Consider the following 23545-nt stretch of genomic DNA (forward strand, 5'->3'; position numbering starts at 1 on the left):
ACACTAATCAAATCACAAGCTGACTCATCTCCCTTAAAGATATATATATATATGGATCCCTCATCCCAGAGATCCAGAGGCTGGAATTTTGCATATTGTAAGGAATTGCTGTTGGTTTCTTGAGACAACATCAGATTGTTGGGTGATCTAAGCTTTGTATGAGGTGAAGAGGGGCTTCCTTGCTGAGAGGATGATGCTGGATCAGAACAGCTGGTTGTAACTCCCTTGGCTCTTTCTTGTTTATCAATAAAAGCTATTCAAGTTTTCCTCCATTCTGTTACAGGGAAAAGTGTCTACACAGAACTGCTTATCCCACTAAGGTGTGATAGCTACCTTAGAAACAAACAAAGCAAAGCTACTTTCATTTTTCCTTTATGAAGTATAGATGAGAGAAGAACAAAGAAGACCAACCTCTGTCTTGCGCTAATCTCCTAGTTCGATTCCTCTCTCTCTTGATAATCTTTCGCTACTTGTTCCCTTGCACGTCCAGCTTCACAGAATACCTGTAAGATCACAGTAGCATAGCACTATACAAGAACATGGATCTAAAATCATAAACAATCTAGGATCAGATGTAAATTGACCACACAAATGCAGCAAACATAAATGATACAAGAGTATGCAGGAAAACTTGAATAGCTTTTATTGATAAACAAGAAAGAGCCAAGGGGAGTTACAACCAGTTGTTCTGACCCAGCATCATCCTCTCAGCAAGGAAGCCCCTCTTCACCTCATACAAAGCTTAGATCACCCAACAATCTGATGTTGTCTCAAGAAACCAACAACAATTCCTTACAATATGCAAAATTCCAGCCTCTGGATCTCTGGGATGAGGGATCCATATATAGATATCTGTAAGGGAGATGAGTCAGCTTGTGATTTGATTATTGTCTTCCCTCTGATAGTTCTTGCTTCCACTTGGAGATTGATGATCTCTTACTCATCCTTGATCAAATTCAGAGAGGCAAGTGTCACAGGAGAAGTTTCTGGAAGTTTCCATGCCTCTCCACCTCGTGGAATGACACTGCCATTTGTCACTTCTCACCCATCGCACCCCATAGAAGGGCTTTTTGAAATGCAACGCACCCACACAGTGCGTTTAGGTGAGATGCAACGCACTTTGCCTATGGAGCAGCTGAAATGATCCTATTTTGACCAATTCTGAGCAGTTTTTCATGGAGAACTTCTAGGAGAAGCTGTAATCAGTTCACCTTGTTCCTTTAGGGGTTATAACAACACTTTTAGGGACTTAGGAGCCCTTGGATTATGGACATTTCATGCTTGGGGTTGTAGTGCCCAAAAATGTCTATAACAGTTGCGCCCTAAAGCATGAGGTTGTTAATCTTTTGATGTCGGGTGAAATGCTTTATTATGAGGATCCGAAGTTCTTTCAAGCTGGGAGGAGACCTGTAATAAGATACAATACAATACATTATCTTCATAATATTTTCATGATCTAGCTGAGGCGGGCATTCCCATGCTCAGCTTTATAAATTCATTTTCATGTACATAGGACAGAAAATCATTTGAGTGTAGACTGATGATTCTGGTAGAGCCATCATCCCCTTAATTGGATGATTATCTGTGCAGGAATGATGTACATTTGATATCTTTATTTCCCTGAATATATATCGCAGCCCGGATGGATGAAACTAGATCCAGGGTCTTCAATCTCGTTCGATCTTCACTCGAAGTACAAGTCTATCCATGTGAGAGATGTTCTGGAGTCGAACATGGAAAGACATCGCCTGATTACCAGTGAATGATGTAAGTTGTTAACAGGTGCGAGAGGAATCACCGATAATGATAATGACCCTCAAGGTACTGCAGTAAATTCACGTTGTGTGAATAAAGGACTTGGCGTCGAACACCACGCAAAATCTTTCGGTCGAAGGCCATTGATGTAAACTTGTCGCCGGAAGTGAGAAACTTGCCATTGAGGCATGCAAGCTTCAAAGTACTGAACGGGGTGTTCCTAGATTGACTTCTTGGATAATGAGCTGATGTCGACAAGAAGTGATCTGTCACAGGAGGGCCTTAATGAATCCCACATCAATGACACGGAACGGAGCAAATGATTTTAACGGAGGTGAAAATGATCTGATGACATACGGTTCAGGGTGGTGGTCATGAAAGAATGGAGTATGAATGTATTGTAACGGGTGAGACACAGGTGAATTCTCTGAATGAATTCTCTTGAACATATCGGCGACACTTGACATGATGGATTGGTAGCATTACCCCAAATGTGGATGGTGTGATGGGACCATGGTGATGTGACCGGTGAATGAAACAACCCAACCCAACTTGGATGCGGAGTGAAAGTGTCATGTTCAAGAGCGACTTGCTACCAAAAAAGTTTCTTCAAGTTTTCTTCCCAATTTTCCCCAGTCATTGCTGACCAGTACCTCTTTATTTTTGTCAAGCTTGAGGAGGATAACATATACTTGTTCTATAATTTGCCCTTCGGGAAAACCCATCGCTATGTTTTAACGAGCCTAGCGATAGTGAAACTCGTTCTTGTCTGCTACAAACAAGTTTGTCACCATCAAGTTTTAACGAGTTTAACGACAAAGATAACTCGGTCCTTTTCAAATTCAGAGAGTCTGAAAAGGAACGTAAAGGAAACTCCAAAATTCCTTTTTCGTCATCTAATCCCTTAAGTCCAAAAATGTATAAAACAATACAGAAGGTATGAATTTTCGATACTTTTAACGAGCTGAACAAAACAAGCGCTCGATCTTTTTGTGTAATAATCCCTCAGGTCCAAAAAGATTAAAATTTAGAGGAGGGATAGCACTTCCGGTCTCTTTAATGAGCTGGAGAGGCCAATGGCTCGGAAATCTTTTCATATTTTATGAGTCATTGAAAAGAGCTTAAAGGAGACTCGTCTTTTGAGGAACGAGTGATAAAATTGGGTAGCAACTGATTCCAGGTAAGGTTTGGAATTTTCCAATCACGGCAGTGTTACAAGGATGGCTAGGGAGATCACTCTTCGCAGCTGTTCCTCAAAAGGGGTAAAAAATCAAATGGAGGTGAATGATCGGCCAATACAGAGTGGAGGTGATGATGAGAACACGACCAAGGCTTTTGAAGGCTGAAGTACTACATTCACGATGGTTATTTACCGGGAAATAGTTCATTTTTTAATGAGCTTAAACGCGGGGAGAAACATTTGCTCATGGCTTATGTTTATTTTTTAACGAGCTTGAACTATGCGCTAAAATTGCTCGATTAATCCAGTCGTATAATAAGAATGTCCCATTTAAAAAATGGAAATTTTTAGAGTTTTGCCCCACATCCTTTCTTTATGAAAGTTAGGAAACGACCAATCCTACGAGTTTAAAGGGTTAGAGGACCTACAAATTTAAAAAATAAATAGTCACTCTTTGCTTGCATGCAAAAAGGTTTGCATGCCCCCAGGTATAAAATAAAGTTTCAAGGCCACCTTTTGTTCTACCGACAAAACATTTGTTTTATCAGGAAAGGTAATCCTCTTTCAGGTTACCAAATATTGTTCTATTCACAGCGCAAACAAAACACTTCTTCGGCGATGTCTACCGAAATAGACAAAGGTGAGTGGAGGAGGCTACTCCACTCACGTAACTTTGACAAGAGAATCTTGTTCCAGAGCAACTCCCTCTTCCAATCAAGGATGGGAGTACAGACCAGTCATATATCTCTCGCGAAAACCTACCCTATACCTGAAGCTTTCCTGCTGAAGCAGACCAGGGTGCATGCCCCCTAGGTTTCAGTCATGTCTCTCGAATCACTCTCACTCATCAGGTGGACGGACTGGAGATTAATGAGACATTCTTTGTGTGAAAAGACCATTCAGGGATGGTATATGACTATTTTCTATGCGTGATCCGGGAAATGAAAGCTGGTCTACGAGCTTGACCACTCTTCCTTCGTGCGGAAAACACATTACTCTAAAGAGTGATGAGACAATTGCTCCCACGCAATAAATATAGTCTCGTCCAAGGAGTAGATTATAATCCAAGGGTCCTTGGACGACCATTACATTCATGTGAATGGTTTTCCCTCTCAATGTTATGGGCACATTGTGAAGGATCCCTAACAGTCGATTGGTTCCTTTGTCAAAGCCTGTCAGATTTCTCATCTCAGGCAAAAGCGATGGTGAACCAAGCGCTTTCCAAGCAGTCGAGGAAAGGATACTCATAGAAGCCCCTTCATCTATGATGGTACCAGCCATAACCATTCTATATACTTGAGCAATAATTCGAAATGGTACACTAGTTGGTAAACGGGGTCTGCCTAGTTGATTCCAGTCGAAAGAGACAACTAGGTTGCTTGGAGGTGGGACCGAAAAGACGGCCGGGAACGACTCTGATGAACTTCCTTCCTGTGGTAAAGGAACGGGTAAATTGCCCCCATGCTCATCGGAGTTTGTGCTTACGAAAAGAATTTCGACGGTGTCATCCTTATTCTCTTCTATGATTGTATCATCTGAAGATGGCACCTCTGAAGGCAAGACCGGGTCAACTGCCACCTCGACCTTTTGACTTTCGTCTGGTATGGGTTCAGATGGTTTGTCTTCAATGATAGATGCTTCGGCCGACCACCTAGGTGGGTCAGCCAGCTTTTCAACTAGTGACGGACTCGGCAAGAGTTTTTTATATCCAGGAGGAAGTCGTAACGGTGAGACCAGACGATCGTCCAAAACTCTTTTAGCCTCGTCTAAGAAGGGACAACGATGGACGGCATGGTCGCCTTCGCACTGTTTACAAGGAAATCTATATTTTCCTTTTTGTCCTAGGGATTCACTTTCACTAGTCGACGGTGTGCTTTCAACATGATCATCAGAGGTTGACGACACCGAGTTGTGCAAACAAGGAGACCAGTCCCTTAAGATCCGAGGGATGCAAGCACAATCTCTATGATAGTGGTCTCCTTTGCAAATGACACATGGAGATTTGGGCCTGGTTGGTGCAGTGTGTGGATTTTCGCTAGACGACGCTTGGTTGCCCCCTTTCGTTTTAGGCTCCTTCTTCTTCTTCTCTTTCTTCTTCTTTTCCTTCTTCTTCTCAGGTACTTGATTTTTGGCTTTACCAACCCCATCAAGTGAAGAAGAAGGAGGAGAGGAAGAATTGGAGGAAGTAGAAGGTTGGTGGGTAACTCTGGATTTGTCTAGTTACTGACTCGACTGTTTAGGAATTACGGTGTTCTGAACGACTAAGGTTGAGAAGAGCCATATGGGCAAGTCGATTGTCAATCTTGGAAGCGACAATGTGGCCATATGGGGTGCACCAACATCTACCCAAGAGGGGAAGGGACTAGGATTTCCTCCAAGGGGAATTCCTTGGTTGGTGGGTTCCATTTTCTCAACCTAAGATCAACGTAGGAAAGGGTGATGATTATTCTGTTTAAAATAAATTTTAGACGCTTTGACACAACTTGTTTTTTCAATTTTTAAGAGACGAGAAAAAACAAAAGATGACTCTAGTCGCCTTCGGTTTTTAATGAGCCTGAAGTGACAAGTGCTCAGATGGACCTTTTCCGTTAAGGAGTATGAAAAGGAACGAAAGGGACAGCTCTAGAAATCTAGGTAGAGAGATTACCAAACCAATCGCAAAACTGTAGAATACTTTTTACGGTACGGCAGTCAATCTTCCCGAATGTTGTGTTCAGTGCATTGCAATCGATAGGGTGGCAGACACGGCTTCCTATGGATAAAGGATTAAGCCTATTGTGGTCTCCCAAAATATACTCGACGGTACGTGGGAGCACAAGTCCGTACTAGCACTTGTCTTCTCAAAGTGGAGGAATCACCCAACCATCAGTGAGAACAACAGTTACCAGGCTTTACGATGCCGAAATACGTCTCTAGCCTAGACTTCTAAATGTTGTACGTTAGGTTCCAAAGCGTTGTTAGATTCATTGAATTTATTTTATAGTTGATCTTGTTTATGAAGTTTGCCTTTCAGGTTCACCGCGAGATGTAGATGTGTAATTCCTAAAATGCAATCTAAGATGATAAACAATGTTTTATCTTCTTTGTGCAATGAAAATCCTAGCTACTAAGGAAAGAGAGACAATATTCTTTCACAAAGAGCAAAGATCACACTCTAAATGCACTTTCCTAAATCAAACCAATCAAATAGTCTAAATGCAAATGCACATGCATGTATTTGTTTTCTACTTTCTTAGTATGTGAATGGAAAAAGAAAGCTAATGCACAAATCTGAATTACTTTTCAAGCAACAATTATCAACAAGTTTCTTTTCGAAATAAAAAATGGAGACAATCACAACACTTTACGATTTGGAAATGAATACTTGCTTTCGACACTAGAAAAATTATAAATTCAGACCAAATACAATAGTAACAGGATAATTGACTATCTACAGCAACCAAACTCTTTCCTATGACTGAAAATGACACTTGCGATGCTTTCAAATCAAAGGACGACAGTACGGTTATGTTACTTTTGCAAAGGAGAACTGAAAATGAGTCAACAAATACACAAAAAAATTTACAGTTCTTTTGTACAAAGGAGGCGGAATAACAGCAAGGAAAATGGGTTTCAAATAGAGATATACTAATCACAGGCAGCATAATTCATGAATAGAACTGGAAAGAACGAATAACAGGAACCAAAACTGAACAATGCCTAGTCTGATCAGCGCACCTATAACACAAGGAATTTGAAATGCAGCGCACCTACTACACTCGGGAAGTGCGCTGAATTTCAGATTCACAAAACAGTACCTGCACTGGGCTAGAGACGAGACTTTGCTTGGGTTCCGGGTCATAGTTTGTAGTTCAGTTCATGGGTTTTGGCCGAGCAAATGGTAATCAGTAATGCAACAATCAGGGGTAGATCTAAGAAGGATCTAATAGATATCACAAGGTTAATCAGAGAGTTTGTAAATCGGTTGTTTAATTTATAAACAAATCTCGGAGATTGACTGAAGCGGCATTTATCTACTTTTCATTTGCATAGCAAATGCAGTTCGAAAGCTACCTGGCTCGACTTTAGGCTCCATCTGTAAGTTTATAAAATAGACAACAAGGAAGATAAACAAACAAACTAATTCTTCCCCACCGAAGTTGCCATTTTGTTACAGGGAAAAGTGTCTACACAGAACTGCTTATCCCACTAAGGTGTGATAGCTACCTTAGAAACAAACAAAGTAAAGCTACTTTCGTTTTTCCTTTATGAAGTATAGATGAGAGAAGAACAAAGAAGACCAACCTCTGTCTTGCGCTAATCTCCTAGTTCTATTCCTCTCTCTCTTTATAGTCTTTCACTACTTGTTCCCTTACACGTCCATCTTCACAAAATACCTGTAAGATCACAGTAGCATAGCACTATACAAGAACATGGATCTATAATCATAAACAATCTAAGATTAGATGTAAATTGACCACACAAATGCAACAAACATAAATGATACAAGAGTATGGAGGAAAACTTGAATAGCTTTTATTGATAAACAAGAAAGAGCCAAGGGGAGTTACAACTAGTTGTTTTGACCCAGCATCATCCTCTCAGCAAGGAAGCCCCTCTTCACCTCATACAAAGCTTAGATCACCCAACAATCTGATGTTGTCTCAAGAAACCGACAACAATTCCTTACAATATGCAAAATTCCAGCCTCTAGATCTCTGGGATGAGGGATCCATATATAGATATCTGTAAGCGAGATGAGTCAGCTTGTGATTTGATTAGTGTCTTCCCTCTGATAGTTCTTTCTTCCACTTGGAGATTGATGATCTCTTACTCATCCTTGGTCGAATTCAGAGAGGCAAGTGTCACAGGAGAAGTTTCTGGAAGTTTCTATGCCTCTCCACCTCGCGGAATGACACTTCCATTTGTCACTTCTCACCCATCGCACCCCATAGAAGGGCTTTTTGAAATGCAACGCACCCACACAGTGTGTTTAGGTGAGATGCAACGCACTTTGCCTATGGAGCAGTTGAAATGATCCTGTTTTAACCAATTCTGAGCAGTTTTTCATGGAGAACTTCTAGGAGAAGCTGTAATCAGTTGACCTTGTTCCTTTAGGGGTTAGAACAACACTTTTAGGGACTTAGGAGCCCTTGGTTTATGGACATTTCATGCTTGGGGTTGTAGTGCCCAAAAATGTCTATAACACATACTCTTGTGTCATTTATGTTTGTTGCATTTGTATGGTCAATTTACATATGATCCTAGATTGTTTATGATTATAGATCCATGTTCTTGTATAGTGCTATGCTATTGTGATCTTACAGGTACTCTGTGAAGCTGGGTGTGCAAGGGAACAAGTAGCAAAATACTATCAAGAGAGAGAGGAATCGAACTAGGAGATTAGCGCAAGACAGAGGTTGGTCTTCTTTGTTCTTCTCTCATCTATACTTCATAAAGGAAAAACGAAAGTAGCTTTACTTTGTTTGTTTCTAAGGTAGCTATCACACCTTAGTGGGATAAGCAGTTCTGTGTAAACACTTTTCCCTGTAACACTTACCTCCTCCTCTGTTTCTCTATTTCATCCATCTTCATCTTGTTCCTTGTCTCATGTCATTGATGAGGGAAATATTATGGCCCTCTTGCAACGGATCGCTTCCTGTCAAAACCAACATCAAATAAACATGTCCATATCTTCCCACTCATTAAAGAAGATTAAACAAGTGCTCTCTAATACTGAATATTGACCCTTTTTATCTATGTTTCTACATCATCACAAGTGAACCCCATTTTTCCTGCGACGATTCTTTGTGTTAAACTATATCATCGTGACGTCGTCGCAAGGGTACATCTGTTTCCTGCGACAGTCGAATTTTAGGGCTCAACACAAGTCCTAAAAATATTTATTGTGAAGATTTGTCTGAATACACTGCTTCCTTGTGACATCATCGCTAAGCCCTAGTGTATGACTTGCGATGATCCAGATATGGCGAATTAGTTCAAACAGTTGGCCTTCTGGGTGATTCTAGAACTGGTTGTTGGGTCAAGGGAGTTCGCCTTTCCTCCTCTCGGATGGTAGTTCCACCTTTTGAGAAACCTCCCTTGAGGATAAGCTCCCTCTCCCTCGTTTCATGGAGACTCCTCATCCTATAAAAACACTCCCTATTGCTATGATCAGCTAGTTCTTAGTTTTTGGATTGAGAAAATTAGCTAGCTTTGGTGTGAAATTTTGCAGTGTGAATTGCTGATAGTTTAGCAATTGGTTGTGGGTTGCCCTAGTCATGTAATAGAGCTTATGAGTGAGAGAGTTATCATCCATTTGGGAGATTTTGAGTGAATGCTTGAAGAAACATACCGGCTGGACCCTTCAAGGAAGGCTTGCAATGTCAAGGCTTGGTTGTAAGCTTTTCTTTTATTTCTCTTAATACAATCGATGGTGTTTTCCTATGTCATGTGTAAATGATAGCTTATGATTCCTTGACTTTATAAGTAAGTAGAGCATTGTTGTACTTTATTACATGTTCTGTTGTTCTTTTGTGTTGTTTTAGGTATACTACTCACCGAGGAGAAAGAAACAATAGCTGGATCAGTACAATAGAAGCTTCATCGAACACTGGTTTGAGGTAGGTTCTTTTAACGATGTCTACTTAAGGAAAATAGTTATTTTTTTGTTTTGTTGTGACTAGACCCACTATAGGGCTAGAGGGGTTGCCTCTGTCCGCAGAGGGAACATTTCCTACTTCATAGCTCTATCTCTTCATCTAAATCCATTGTACAGGAGCTTTCGCGTTCCCATGAGATTCGTCCATCCGCTGGTGTATTTACCCAGTCTTTCTCTCACGTGGTTATCTTGTAGATGTAATCCAAATCATCATCGCTTTCATAGTCGCACACTGGCTCTATGTAGCGTGATCCTTCTACAGGGTCCAAAGGTATGACTACGCGTAATGAATTTTTCTCAAAAATCATCTTGCGCTTCTTCAGATTAATCACCCTGTTCATGTCAGTGGCCCAATCGATTCCTAAGAGCGTGGGGTAGGGATTGTTGTCATCAACAATCTTTATCACTTCAAAGTCTGCTAGCGTGCTTTCCCCTTCAATATCCACGGTGATTCCCTGAAATCTACCCATAGGTATTATCTTTTGCTGGTTCGCCATTCTTAGCTGGATAGGAGACCATTGCAGCATAGGACTTCACATGCACTCCCATGTCTACTTTGGCAGAATGCTCGCGTTTGATCCTAGGTATAGAATTACTTGGTCCATCTCATATTCTCCAATCTGTGTGGTCAACCTCATTTCTATTCCTGTCCTCGTCGCATTCTTTCCAATCTTCCGGACTGCGCGTGTCTCTCCTGGTGCAGTCTCAGCACATCTATTAATGAGTTCCTGCAATCCCTTTACAACCTTACTGTCGCGCAGTAGCTTCATGCATGTTTCTAGGAACATTGTAAGCATAAATGGGTCCATTTTTGGCTCTGATCTATCTTTTCTTCCTGAAGTGGAGGCATCAGTGAAGCTCGTCTTAGCTTCCATGAAGGTTGCCTTAGCACACTCCAAATCAAATTATTCTTCTTTCGTCGAAGCCTTGCAAACACGAGTACTATCTTCAGGTTGTTTTCCTTTATCATCTCCCATTGTAATTCCACTTTGGAGCACAATGTTCACATTTAGATCTTCCTCGTGCAGCTCATACCTCATCATCTGTAGGTTTTGAGTTGGGGGAGGTTGGATCGCTCCCTTGTCGCGCAGCCTAGCTATTAGCGTAGGATAGTCCTCCGTCTCATGATCAAACAAGGTATAATACAGACATGATGGATGCATTGGATTCATACAATCACAGGGATAATGTCCTAGTCCTTCACAATTGTAGCATATCAGCTGTCCGCAACCTCTTCCAGGCCCTCCTCCACCTTGGTCTTGTTCGCGCCCCTGAAATTTGGTTCACGCCACTCCTACATTCTGGTCAAGGGGCCACGTTTCGGCCTAAACTATGTACGTGGGAGTCCTATCCATCATCAGCTCATAGCTTCTACAGGTGCACTCATCGTGTCAAACCGATCTACAAAAATTGCAGAACAACTGTAGTGAATTTTGTGTGTACTTCTGTAACAAATGGCAGTTGTCTATAGCATGCTTTCCTCCTATTTGACAAATCGTGCACCATAAGGCAGGTGCCGCGCTAGGTCCTGCTTGTGCTTCCAGTATTAACGGCATCGACCCTCCTCCTGTGATGTAATTCACAAACACAGGGCAATGGTCCTTATCATGACCTTGACCCTCGCACTTTACACACCATACTTCTTTGTGCACTTCCGGGTGAGCTATTCAACTGTGTGGATCTGTTGAACTCCCAAGTTAGGATCCTATATCAGGGTCCCATGCAGCCTTATCGCAATCTCCAAGGCCTCTGCCTAAGTCATTAACCTCTGTTGTGATGGCGCGTTCCTCAAATGTGGTGTTAGCGATGCTACAAACAATTCACAGTGCTGTCCATCCGTCAAAGTCATATTAGCTTCGCGAATTGTGCACTTCAGTCTCTGATCCAACTCCCAAGGAGTCTCGCTTGCTAACATTGTGTCTCTTTGAATCTAATGATCGATTGCGCCTCTAAATTCAGCCTGCTAAATTCTCTGTTCAACGCAACTTGGATATCCATGATCCCATCATTCAGATTGTCATTAGAATGCTTAATATACCAGGTCAACGAGTGATCCTGTAGAGTGCTGACCAGCATCACTTTCTTTATATTATCATCTATAACTCCCTTCACTTCCCATACAGCTCTTATCATGAGCCAAAACTAGTCAAGATCTTCATTTCCTACTCCCTTGAGCACAAGTAACTTTATCACGCTTGCCATATTGAATTGTGGTGGTGGCAGAGGTGGTACGGGTGAAGATGGAGGTGAAGGCGGTGAAGTTTGTGGTGGTGTGGGTGTGGGTGGTATGCACAGAATCCTCTGCCTTATCAAATTGATCGCACTTCACGGTGAGACCTTCGTGAGCTCTTCCTCATCCCCTCGTGCAAGTGAAATCAAAGGGCTATTCTATAGTCCCTTACTTCCATCATTTCTGTAGGTTTTTCCACTTCGTGTGGCTCCGAACATCAAAGTAATCGCATAACCCTCTTTTCACACAATAACATTTTAATCCAAGTATTCCAAGACTTTACGTACTTACTTCACAATCCTTTGATAAAGCGTCACTTTGCCTCACTATAGCTGACTGAAGTATCTACCACAAACTCAATAATGAATCCTTCTATAATCCAATCAAGCTAGTGGTCAACAATGCGCGTGATCTTATCCTTCGATGTTTCCGATCTATGCACCAACTTTGGGGCCCACACAATAGGATTGTCGAGTTTCCACCTTCCTTGGCTATTTGCTGGCTTCGTGATCCACTAGTACATCTCAGTAGGGAAAGATGTGAAGAAAATTTCACGGATATCTGTGTATAGGTAACATTATAACCACTCTTCCTTCGATAGTCGTGGATTCCTATTCTCCTGCGCTGTGAACTCGTGGATTCTCCTATCCAACCAAACTTCAATTTCTTTCTTAGTTGGATTCCAATGATACAGCATCAGACATCTCTCTGCAGATTCTAGTCCCAACAACAAAACCATTTGTTGGCTTGATGGGGCTTGACGCAGGTTCAAATTTATTTAGCCAAACAAATCCCTATACTACTGGCTCTTTCGGCAATAACCAGCGGGGCGCGGACTGAGGTCTCACCCGAAGCAATATGGGGGGTTTGTTGGAACCAAGTTTCTGCACCCTTGAGATGTCTGAGGGATTGATTTAGTCCAACTGTGAATACCTTCGTGCAGGTTACTTCACACACTTTCTTGACCTGCGAGGCCTTTGCGTCATGTTATACTTGCCTTCGCGCAACCCTAACTAGGGGCTAAGGAGCTTTCGCGTTACTAAATTAGCGATCTGTGCTATTTCCCCAAGTTACACCGCGAATCTTACTTATATTCTTATAACCGTTAGTTATCTTCACGTAAATAGATACTCTATATTATATTCACTTATTCAGCACATTCATATAAGTTCGCGCAGCAAATAAACAATAAACTTGCAATTCATACCCAATATACTTCAATGCATAAAACAAGAAAAGATATATATAAATAATGTAAAACTCCTCTTTATTAATTCATCAATCAGTTCAAGACTCAATCCTGCCCTATGCACTCAATTGCAGGGGTCCGCGCATTCAACTGCGGACTACTAGGCCTATGTGCACTTAGCTGTAGAGCCTTCTCCTACTCTACAACCCAAAGACTCGGCTTTACACTTTAGACTCAATGCTTCCTCATCGATCTTCTATCTTCGATTGATTTTCTATTTACACTTAGAGCCTTGCTCTCTTTATACAATCCCATGGTCCGTGGACCATGGGTAGAACTCTCAAGTTGACATTACATTACAAAATTAAGGGCAGACAACCCTATGACTTATTACAAATTCACGCTCTGCACCCACAAATCATGGAGTCTTTACATCAGACTTAGTAAAAACTTGGGCTTTAAGCCCTAAAACTTACCTTGGGGGGATCCCGCTCCCAACACACACATACTTGGAATCCAGAACATAGTAAAGCACAACATTTATTCACATAAGTAAAATGACAAAAAACCAAATAAAAACATAAACCACAAACAACAAAAGGACTATGTACATAATTCGGGGCGCAACCCCAAATATTCATTGAAAATAATATTTTAAGTCTTGGCCATTGATAGGGAGAGAGTCAATCTTCCTATCAAGTGATTGAAGATGATATGTGTATTGGCCAAGCTTTTTGTGGATATTGTATGGACCAATCCACAGGGATTAAAACTTAGTGTGCTTGCCTTTGTCTTCGTAGGCTTTATCCCACTTCAAGACTAAGTTGCCCACATTGAAGCTAGTCTTCCCTGTAGAATTTCTGTCAAACCATCTCTCGATATGGTTTCGATGGAGTGAAAAAAATTAATTTTCTTTCAGCCTTTCTTCTTGTAACTTGTGTAAAGTATCCATCCTACACTAAACTATGAGACGCAACTTGTCTTGGGATTCTTGGGACAATTGGAGAGTAGGTAAGTATATGTTTGGCAGGAGGATGACTTCCTTTCCATACACCAGGAAGTAAGGGGAAGTATTTAGAGAAGGATTACATGTGACTTTGTTAGCCCATAAAGAATTTGCTAGTTGGAGAGAGCTAGTTTCATTGCTTAGAAAATATGGTTTGTTTGATGATGCGAAAGAGGTTCTTATTTGTATATTTAGTAAGAACATTTCCCTGTGGACAATAGTTAGTAGAATGCTTCATTACAATACCATTTTCCAATGATAAAGTCATAAAGATTTAATGAAGAAAAGAACATTACATTGTAAAAAACAAGTGACGTAGGAACACCGAACCTAGAAATGATATTCTGTTGTAGGAAGTTGATGAGCTTCTAATTGTTCACTTGTTTTAGTGGAACTACCTCTGTCCACAGCATGAGATAATTTGTGCTAGTAAAAATATAGTGGTGTTGCTTTGATGAATGTGGGAAAATTTCTCTGATGATATCCAAGGCCCACTGTTGGAATAATTCTTCCACTGCAACAAGCTTCAGCGGGGATGCTGACCTCCAATTTATTTTGGTGCAACTTTGACAGAACGGACACTTGCGGGCGTAAGCATGAGTGTCCCTAAATAATGTAGGCTAGTAGAAACTAACCTGCATGAATTTGTGTGTTGTGGTATTACATGAAAAGTGTCCCACGGTTGGTCCATCATGGAGATAAAATAATTTTTTTTCTAAATTTTGTGCCTCTAGGAACCTGGGGAAAATCCCATTATGGTGTTTTTTTATAGTACCCCATACACTAGTTGGTATGATAATGCTTTGAGTTGGAGTGCCCTCTTCTATCGCAAAGAGAAATGAGAGGGCATGGTGCCATGCTCAAGGTATCGATGCACGTCTACATACCAAGATTTTTCGTTTAAAGTGGGAAATGCTCGCTCAACATTGTAAATTTTTATTTCTCTCCCAACTTGTGAGCTCTTCTTCTTCCTCTTGTGCATGTATCGCTTCCACTAATAACTTACAAAGACCATGACCCTTGATGGTGTGAACTAGATTAGTTTCAAGAGTGTACTCTTGTAGTCCTTTCATCCAATTCGCCCTTCTCTCACCTAGATCCTTCTGAACCAGAAGTGATCTGACTCCTAGGTGTGGAACAAAGATAATACAATGGTTTTTCAATAAATAGGGTCTAAATTGCTTCACTGCCTTGTATACTACATAAGCTTGTTTGTCCAAGGTGGGATAGTTGAGATTTGGTCCTTGCAGGCTTGTGCTCATGAAGGAGACAGGTCTCTCATTTTTCAAATCGTCCTTATGAGTGAGTACAACAATGAGAGAAGTGTCTGAATTGAAAGTGTAGAGAAAGAAATCTTTGTAGAAATTTTGGTTGTACAACATTGGTGCTTCTATTATTGCTTGCTTTATTTGGGCGAACACATCCTTTTCCCATTTTCCCCTACTGTAGATTGCGTCCTTCTTGATCATCTCCTATATAGGCTTGATGATCTGAGCATAGTTGGAGATGAAATTCCTTAGGAAGTTGATCTTCCCCATGAAAGACTATGTGGATTTCTTGTTTGGCAACTGGAAAATCTGCGTGATTATCCGAGCTCTGCCTAGATATATGTTGATCCAAATTTTAACAATAATGTGTCCAATAAAGTTACCCTCAAACACTACAAAGATTCTCTTCATGGGATTCAAGAATATCCCATATTTCCAACATCGTTCAAAAAAAATCTTGAGATGGCACACTATTACGTCATTGATGTAGACCACTATGCTCTGTCAATAAGCCGATGGAAAACAATTTCCATTGCACAATGAAATGTTTCACCTGCATTAACCAACCTAAATGCCATTTTGCGAAATGCAAACGTACCCCACTTGGTATGGAATGTAGTTTATAGTTTGTCATGCTATGCTACCAAGACCTAGTTGTAACCAGAAAAACTGTCTAGCAAAGAAAACATCTCTACTCTAGATATTGTCTGCAATATATGCTCCATAGATGGCACTGGGTAATTGACTTTGTCTGAGGCACGATTGAGGTTGCAGAAATCTACATATAGGTAGATATCCCCGGACTTCTTCTTGATAGGAACTAAGTCAGGCACCCATGTCGAATGTCACGCTTTATAGAGGATTTAAGCATCCAAAAACTTGGTCAATTCTTTATATATGAGGAGATCAAGTGTTGGATGAACTTTTCTCAATCTATGTTGAAAAGGCTTGGCTCATTCTTTGATCGGTATTATCTGTTGAATTTTTCGGGTGTCATATGTCTTAAGATCATCGTACATCCACGCGAAGACATCACTGTACTGCTTGAAAAGGAGGATAAAATATTTCTGCTTTTGTGGTGTACAAAAAGTACTCAAAATCACATACTTTAGATCCTTTTCTATTCCTAGATTGATCTGTTCATGCAACAATGTAGAGGTATGGGTCTTAACATTCACATGTCCCTAAAAATGGTTTTTCAAGTCATACAAATTCTTGAGTGATACCACACCCTTGGGGATGAGGTTGTCTTTGCCTGTACTAGTTGTGTCCTACAGAGTCTACTCGTGCTCATCCTCGTCTATCGCTGCATCCTTGAAGATGTCAATGTTGGCCATGAAATGTAGTATCTATTGATCATCATCAAAAACGTGTAAGTTAGTGATGTTGTCTAGGATAGATGGTTTATACAAAATATCAACAGAAAAGGTGTCCCTTAATGATAACATCCTATCAATTTCATTTTCCAGGGCATCCGCAGCTGCATTATGCATTATTGGCACTGAAATAATATTGAAAGCTTCGAAATGAGAAATGAGTCACCATAACTCTTTTTTATAAATCTTAAGACGAGGTGACACACAATGTATAGTGTTACATACCTGATGCACCATGATTTTAGAGTCACCTACCACTTTTAAAAATAACAACCTAGAGTTCAATGGCTTTATGTAAGCCCAAGACACGTGTTTCATACTCTGCGGTGTTGTTCGTGTACTTGAACTCCAAGAGACTAGAGAGCATATGTTTCCTCTGTAGCGGGTCTATTAAAACACAAATAGCTCTATAGCCCTCCCATGTTTTGGATCTGTCAAAGTACATGGTCCACATATCATCTATATAGGGACCGCTTACAACACTATTACTACTTCCACTACTACTACTACTACTACTTAGTATGAAAGTTTAATTTTTTTTAGTTAGGCATGGAAGGAGGCCCAACTATGTGCCTGGTGGGACAGGTGATGGATCTACAAGATAGCACACCAACTATGTCTCTAAAAAGAAATTTCCAAACACAAGTTCTGCGAAAACCAAGGGACTTCATGTATCTATCTGATAGTACTTGGATCTAGTTGTTCTTCCCTTATATGGAAGCCATAAGTGTGATAAGTCAGTGGCAAAGTATCCTTCTAGCTTTCTTGACCAGTATCTTCTCAGCAATACTACTTATGCTTCTAGGATGTCTACAATCACCATATTGATACATTGATGAACTCATCCATCAGACAATAGTCAGATGATCACATCCCTGAGTCCACTAATTGATGGCACACAAGTTTTGTCCAATTGGATGATCTGTGCACTTGTCTTACTCCATTGAGAGTGGCATGACATTAAACGATGCACTAGAATCAACCAAGCAGTTGTGAACCTTGAAGTTAAATATTTCAAATGATAACAAGAATGGTGGGCAGAGTGATTTCTCCTCCTCCGTGTGGAGCACATTAAGCACAAATGTGAGAGCGTCAGGAGACTTACTATATCCCTTGTTCGAAGAGGTGGCATGAACAGTAGAGGTTTCCCCAAGTGGTCGTACAAGAATGTCCCGCTCACTCATGATTTTTGTAATTTCAAATAGAGAAATAATTGCACGATTCTTCTTTATGTCTTCTACAATGTTATAGTTTATTGTGGGCACACTCACTGAGGTGTCCACGGGTGGAACTGAATTCATGGTTTCTGGTGGGATCATTCTATCTCTGCTGCTTGTGAAAACACTTTTCATTAGAGCTGTCTTCCCAAACTTGTTCTTACTGTTGTATGTTGAGTCGACCAGAGGATCCACTTTCCTTAAAAAATCTTGTCTTATTTCCTTCTCCAGTATCTCAATAATAGTGGTGGCCCCTTGAATTCTCAATTTGTATCGGTTATTTTTCTTTGGGGTTAGACCGTCACTCGAAGGCTCCTTATCGATGGTGGTCTTCTAGGCTATGAGAGTGTACTAATACATGTTTATTGCATGCCCAGTTCTCGAAGCTTCATCAGGTGTAACAACTTCTTCTTCTTCATCATTGGGCTCAGGCTTCTCATTAACCATGAGCTTGTCAATTAGCTTCGTAGCCATACTACTCATTCCATAGTTCCATTCAAGGAACATTTTTTTCGAATGATATTCTTTGTGGAATGTGCAGTATGAATCTGTAATTTCAAAACCATGGTTGAGCTCTGCGCAAATTTTGTCGACTGACTGCTACTACTAGAATGTACATTCTTCTTTTGCATGTACCTAGGGGGCCTTCTGCTCATGGTAGTCTTGCTTTTACTCTGTATAAGTTTAGCCACTTCAATAATCAGGGACTTGATGAGATGAGTAAGGTTCTCAATATTACTTTCTTCCTTTTCCTTAGCCTTGCTCATAGAGTCCTAAGATATATTACCCGTGTCTTTGGAGTCCTTAGTGGGTTCATCATCTGCAATGACTCCTATAGCGTGCAAGTATTTCTCTACGGCAATAGCCTCTTCATAACTTTTTGTTAACGACGGTTTGACAACTCGCTTGACAAACTACACAATACTAGTCGACAGGGCAGAAGTGTAGTAGTCAATAGTGATGGAGTCGTGAGGTTTGGTGTCATCCTAGAACTTGTTAAAAATATGGTTGCACCTCTAATTAGAATCTTTGATATTTTTTTATGCTCCATCTTGAGACTACCCAACTCCTTTAGTAATGGAAGGGGTCTTGTCTTCAGCAAATTTCTCAAGAAATATCGTTTTGAATATCCTCCAATTTTGGATGGAGTTTAGAGGAAGGTTGTGGTACCATACAACTTCTCTACCATCCAACGTACATGGAAACAATCTACATGCAACGTCATCATAAAATACCTCGAGTGTCTACATATGTAGGTAGAAAGTGTCTAAGTGATATTATTCCTTCACTCTCTTGTTACGATCATATTTCATTAAGAGCTTGTCCATGTTTCTTGGCAGCTTGTGCAAGACACATGGAAGTACTAGTGGGCCCTGAATCATCCAATCTAGACTTTGGTCTGCCATGTCATCTTCTTCACTGTCCTCCTCTTCCTTTTCTTAATATGATGATTCCTCTTTTGAATCTGTAGGTTCCTCCTCTTCTTCTCCATTTCCTTCCCCTCTGCCTCCTCTACTAGAACATAAACCTGAGAGTAAGAGGTTTTCTTCTTCTTCCTTTCGAAAGAGTGAGGGTTCCTCCTCTTTTTCCATGGCTTCTGCCAGCTCCTCAAGAGCAGTAAAAATTACTTCTTCAACAGATGTAACTACTACTCCTATGGGGGTATTCTTGTGCTTATTTTGAGAATAAAAGAGAGCGTACACTCCCATAATTAGTCCAAAAACTTTTTCAAATTGATGGGTGATAGGATGGAGAGCTCAGATTTGATGGTATGAGATTTCACGTTTAGGCCTGGGAGGTGAGGAATTACCAACTTCAGAATTATGGGTATGGGAGAGGGAGTGGATGTTACTTCCTTGACCATAGAATGGATGAGTGGGGTCAGTGGGATGATCAACCATAAAATAATGGTGGCCCTCCTTCTAGTGCTAGAAATGTTGACAGTGTTGGATTCGACAAAATTCAGGGGATCTCCTAGAGATGAGGTCCCAATTAGACCTCACTCCATTTGGTGTAGGAGTCCCATCCGGTATGATGAGCCGATTTCCATATACTTATAGATTTCTGTCGTCTCTACCTTTCAGCACATGAGAGTGTTGCAAAAGTACCTTTGAAAAGCAAGGTGAGTGTGCCTAGTGAGTGTGTGACGTAACTGTGTCTAGGTTCTCTTACTGCAAAAGGGGGAAAAAGTGAGCCTCTAAGTGAGAGGTAATAGTACCACCCAGGAAGAGACACATGTCAACCAAGAAAGGTCTGTCCAACATTCAGCGGAATAGTCCACAACAGATGTGATAGTCGTTAAAACCAAAAAACAGGGAAAGTTTCATCTACCATCCAATGAAATAGTCCACAACAGATGTGATGATCGTTATAACCAATGAGAGGTGAAGGATATTTCTAGTATCCTATAGAGTAGTCCACAAGGATGAGACAACAGTCACAACCATAACAACACATTCCCAACAAGGTAAGCACTGAAACAACCAAAATAGTTCAATTATCTTAGTACATGTGAAATAAACATGAAATATAAATTCTCATAGAATAATCGTACAAACATTCACAAGTCATGCATGGAAACGTATTGGCCCAAGAAGGCTTATGTGTTAAGAAAACATTACAAGACACATATTTACATCATACATCACTAGGCCAAATAGTGGGACATTGGAGCCACTCCTTGCTCCTCAAAGAACTAATTTAAACTCTCTATGCTTTTTGGGAGGGGCCAAGGTCAAAAGTACTTTTCTCATACAATGAGGGGGTATTTATAACCAAGGGGTGATGCTTGACCCCTTGTGACTCTTTGACTACCATCATGGCTGTTCAACTTCCTATGACTTTTCAAGTGACATGACTCTTCATATTCTTATGTGTCCATTGGACTCACTTTACATTACATTTGATTTACAACATACATATGGATCATAACAGTGATGTGTCCTTTGAGAACTCATGACACGACTTGACATCACACTGCTAACATGGACTAACTTCCGGAGGTGGAAATGTCAAGCCGTTGTTGTTGTTGAGTGACAGATGTGTTCTTGGATGTGCTTTACTTCTCCTCTGCATGACTTGATAATGAAGGGTGTTCATTGATCTTTGGTCTTGAGAGGTCGTTTCATGCATGTGTTCCCTTTGCTTGTTCTTGATATGCTTCTTTGTCCATTCATTTTCAAGTGAGTCTTCTAGCATGTTCGCTCCTTCTCCTTCTTCATCATCTCATCATTGTCTAACAGTGTACATGTTCCTGAAATTCACTCATGATGGGAAAACATCAAATAAAAAACTTCCTAGTCTAATTTGAAGCATTTTTTTCCATGGACTGGGCCTAAGACATGTGATGGTTGGGAAAGAGGGCCTAGTAACTATACATTGTGTAGTTCCAAGTGATAGGTTGGGAGGTTAGTCATGAAGACTACGTAGAGCATAGTTCAAGCTTGGCTGAGGAACTCCGGAGCACAATCCTTACTACTTGGGAAAATTGCATAAAGGCTGCTGGGAGGTAGGATTACGTAGCTAAGACAACTAGTGACTGATGCAGGATGGGACCCTAGGAGGCATTTCTACACAATTTTCAGAGGCAAGGCAAGACTGGGTAGCAGATGGGCTTGGGAGGATAGGGCTACGTAGTTCTTGAGATCAGTGAGTCCTGACTGAGGGAGGACACTGGGAGACAAGGCAAGCTTGGTATTCTATTAGTTCTAGGGTTCTAGTAGGTAGGGAAGAAGCTTGATGACTGATATTGTGAAATGCACAGTTCAGGTCCGGTTGGGGTACGTTACTACATAATTTTGGGGATGAATGCAAACTACTTAGCTCTAGAATTGTGCGGTGCAATTACTATGAGGGACAGTGACTGTGCACTACGCATTTCTAGGCAGCAAGGTTCCATCACTGAGGGATGAGACTACACTGTGTGTAATTCAGTCGGGGTCCAGTGAAGGTGAGTTGCCGAGTCGGAAGGATTTTCAGTGCAATGGCTAAGTGTGAGAGGGAGGTGAAATTGTGATCACACACTTATCATACTTCGAGGAAATAAAAGCATAGACCATCAGAATAACAAGGCGAATCATTAACCTCTGTGAGACTATCCTAGAACAAAAGTGACAAGTGCGACATTTGAGATGAACTTACGACGAGCTTGACGAAACTTGTGCTACAATGTTTAAAACTTTGTGTATGAGTGCGACATATGTATACATAGCTAGGACAACTCAATTACAGAAATACCAACCTTCGAAATCACTAGAAAAGGATTGCAAGCAAGGTAAAACAATCAAACATGCCTACAGACGACAATTGACCAAACAAGAAAAAGGGGTGAAAGGATTCTAAGAGATCTCATGGAATTAGATCAAGTGTTTGCAACCATAAAGGGAAAGACCAAGGAAATCTCTTAAATTTAAGTGCAATACAAAATTTTGGAGGGTGTTGCAGTCACTACAACAGTACGTCTATGGGCTGATGGGGCATAAAGAGAATTGAATTTTTCTGGTACAAGAATCTGACATGATATTATCATTTACAAATAGTTCAATGGAATGCAGCCTATGGAGTGGATCAGACAAGGTGAAAAATCTACAAAAAAAAAAATCATATATCTGGAACAACTTGATGTCGACTAGATACGAGACTATAGAAAATTTCAAGTGGTTCCTTGGAACAGGTTGGAACACTATGATTGATATAGATCTGGTATTCAGGATGAAAGAGGCATATAATCTAACACCCCCGATTATTGAACACCTACATGTGAAGGGCATATTCTACTTGGCTCAGATACAGAAAGGGTGAGACCCTTTGCAATTATATCCTACTTGGACGACTACAGAAGAATTAGGAATGACACTAAAACTCACTAACAGATGGAATGATTTTACAAAACAATTTCATATGGCTGCAATCCAAGTAAACCAAAAGGAGGATAGCCTATATTGGTAGATGAGTAATCAAAAGGGAAATATAATTGTTCACAACACCTACAAACACATTTCAGACTCCCTTGGAATCAGAAGTGGTATGAGCTGGTATGATCAGGTTTAGTCTTGGAATATACCTCTTAAAATCATTCTTTTTGGCCGATGGTTGTCTCAAAATAAGATATTGAATTGGGATAATTTATTTAAGAGAGGATTCTCTGGTCCCAGAAGATGTATTTTGTGCAAGTATTTGAAAGTAAGTACATTTCATCTTTTCATCAAATGCCATTTTTCTGCAAGTACTTGGACATATGTTACACAAAATCTAATACTAAATGAATGTTGGGACCTCTTATCAGTGGAAGGTGTTTTTAAACATTGGATAAATCTGAATAGGGAGCACAAAAATCTTCCTTTACATTTGTTTGAGCATTTGTAAAGCTCACGATGCATCCATATTTGAAGACCTTGAACCAGATATTGGAACCAATGCCTCAAACGTCTATGCAATGTTTAGTGAATATGGACAAGTCACTAGATCTAATCCTATCCACTCTATCAAGACAAGACCCCCTCATGTCTATCCTATAGGTCTCTTCAATGGTGTGACACAAAACAAAAAATGTGGATGTTTTGATAATTCAATAGGGAAATGAATGTGTTATTTCTCTTTAACTTGATAACTATTTGTGTTACCTTTTTATTTGTTATCTTGGATACTTATTATTATAAAGTGAAATACATCAAACATCTACATAA

This window comes from Pinus tabuliformis, chromosome 2_1 (genome assembly GCF_031772625.1).
Source record: "Pinus tabuliformis cultivar Carrire ecotype Pingquan chromosome 2_1, CPIR1, whole genome shotgun sequence".
NCBI lineage: Eukaryota > Viridiplantae > Streptophyta > Pinopsida > Pinales > Pinaceae > Pinus > Pinus tabuliformis.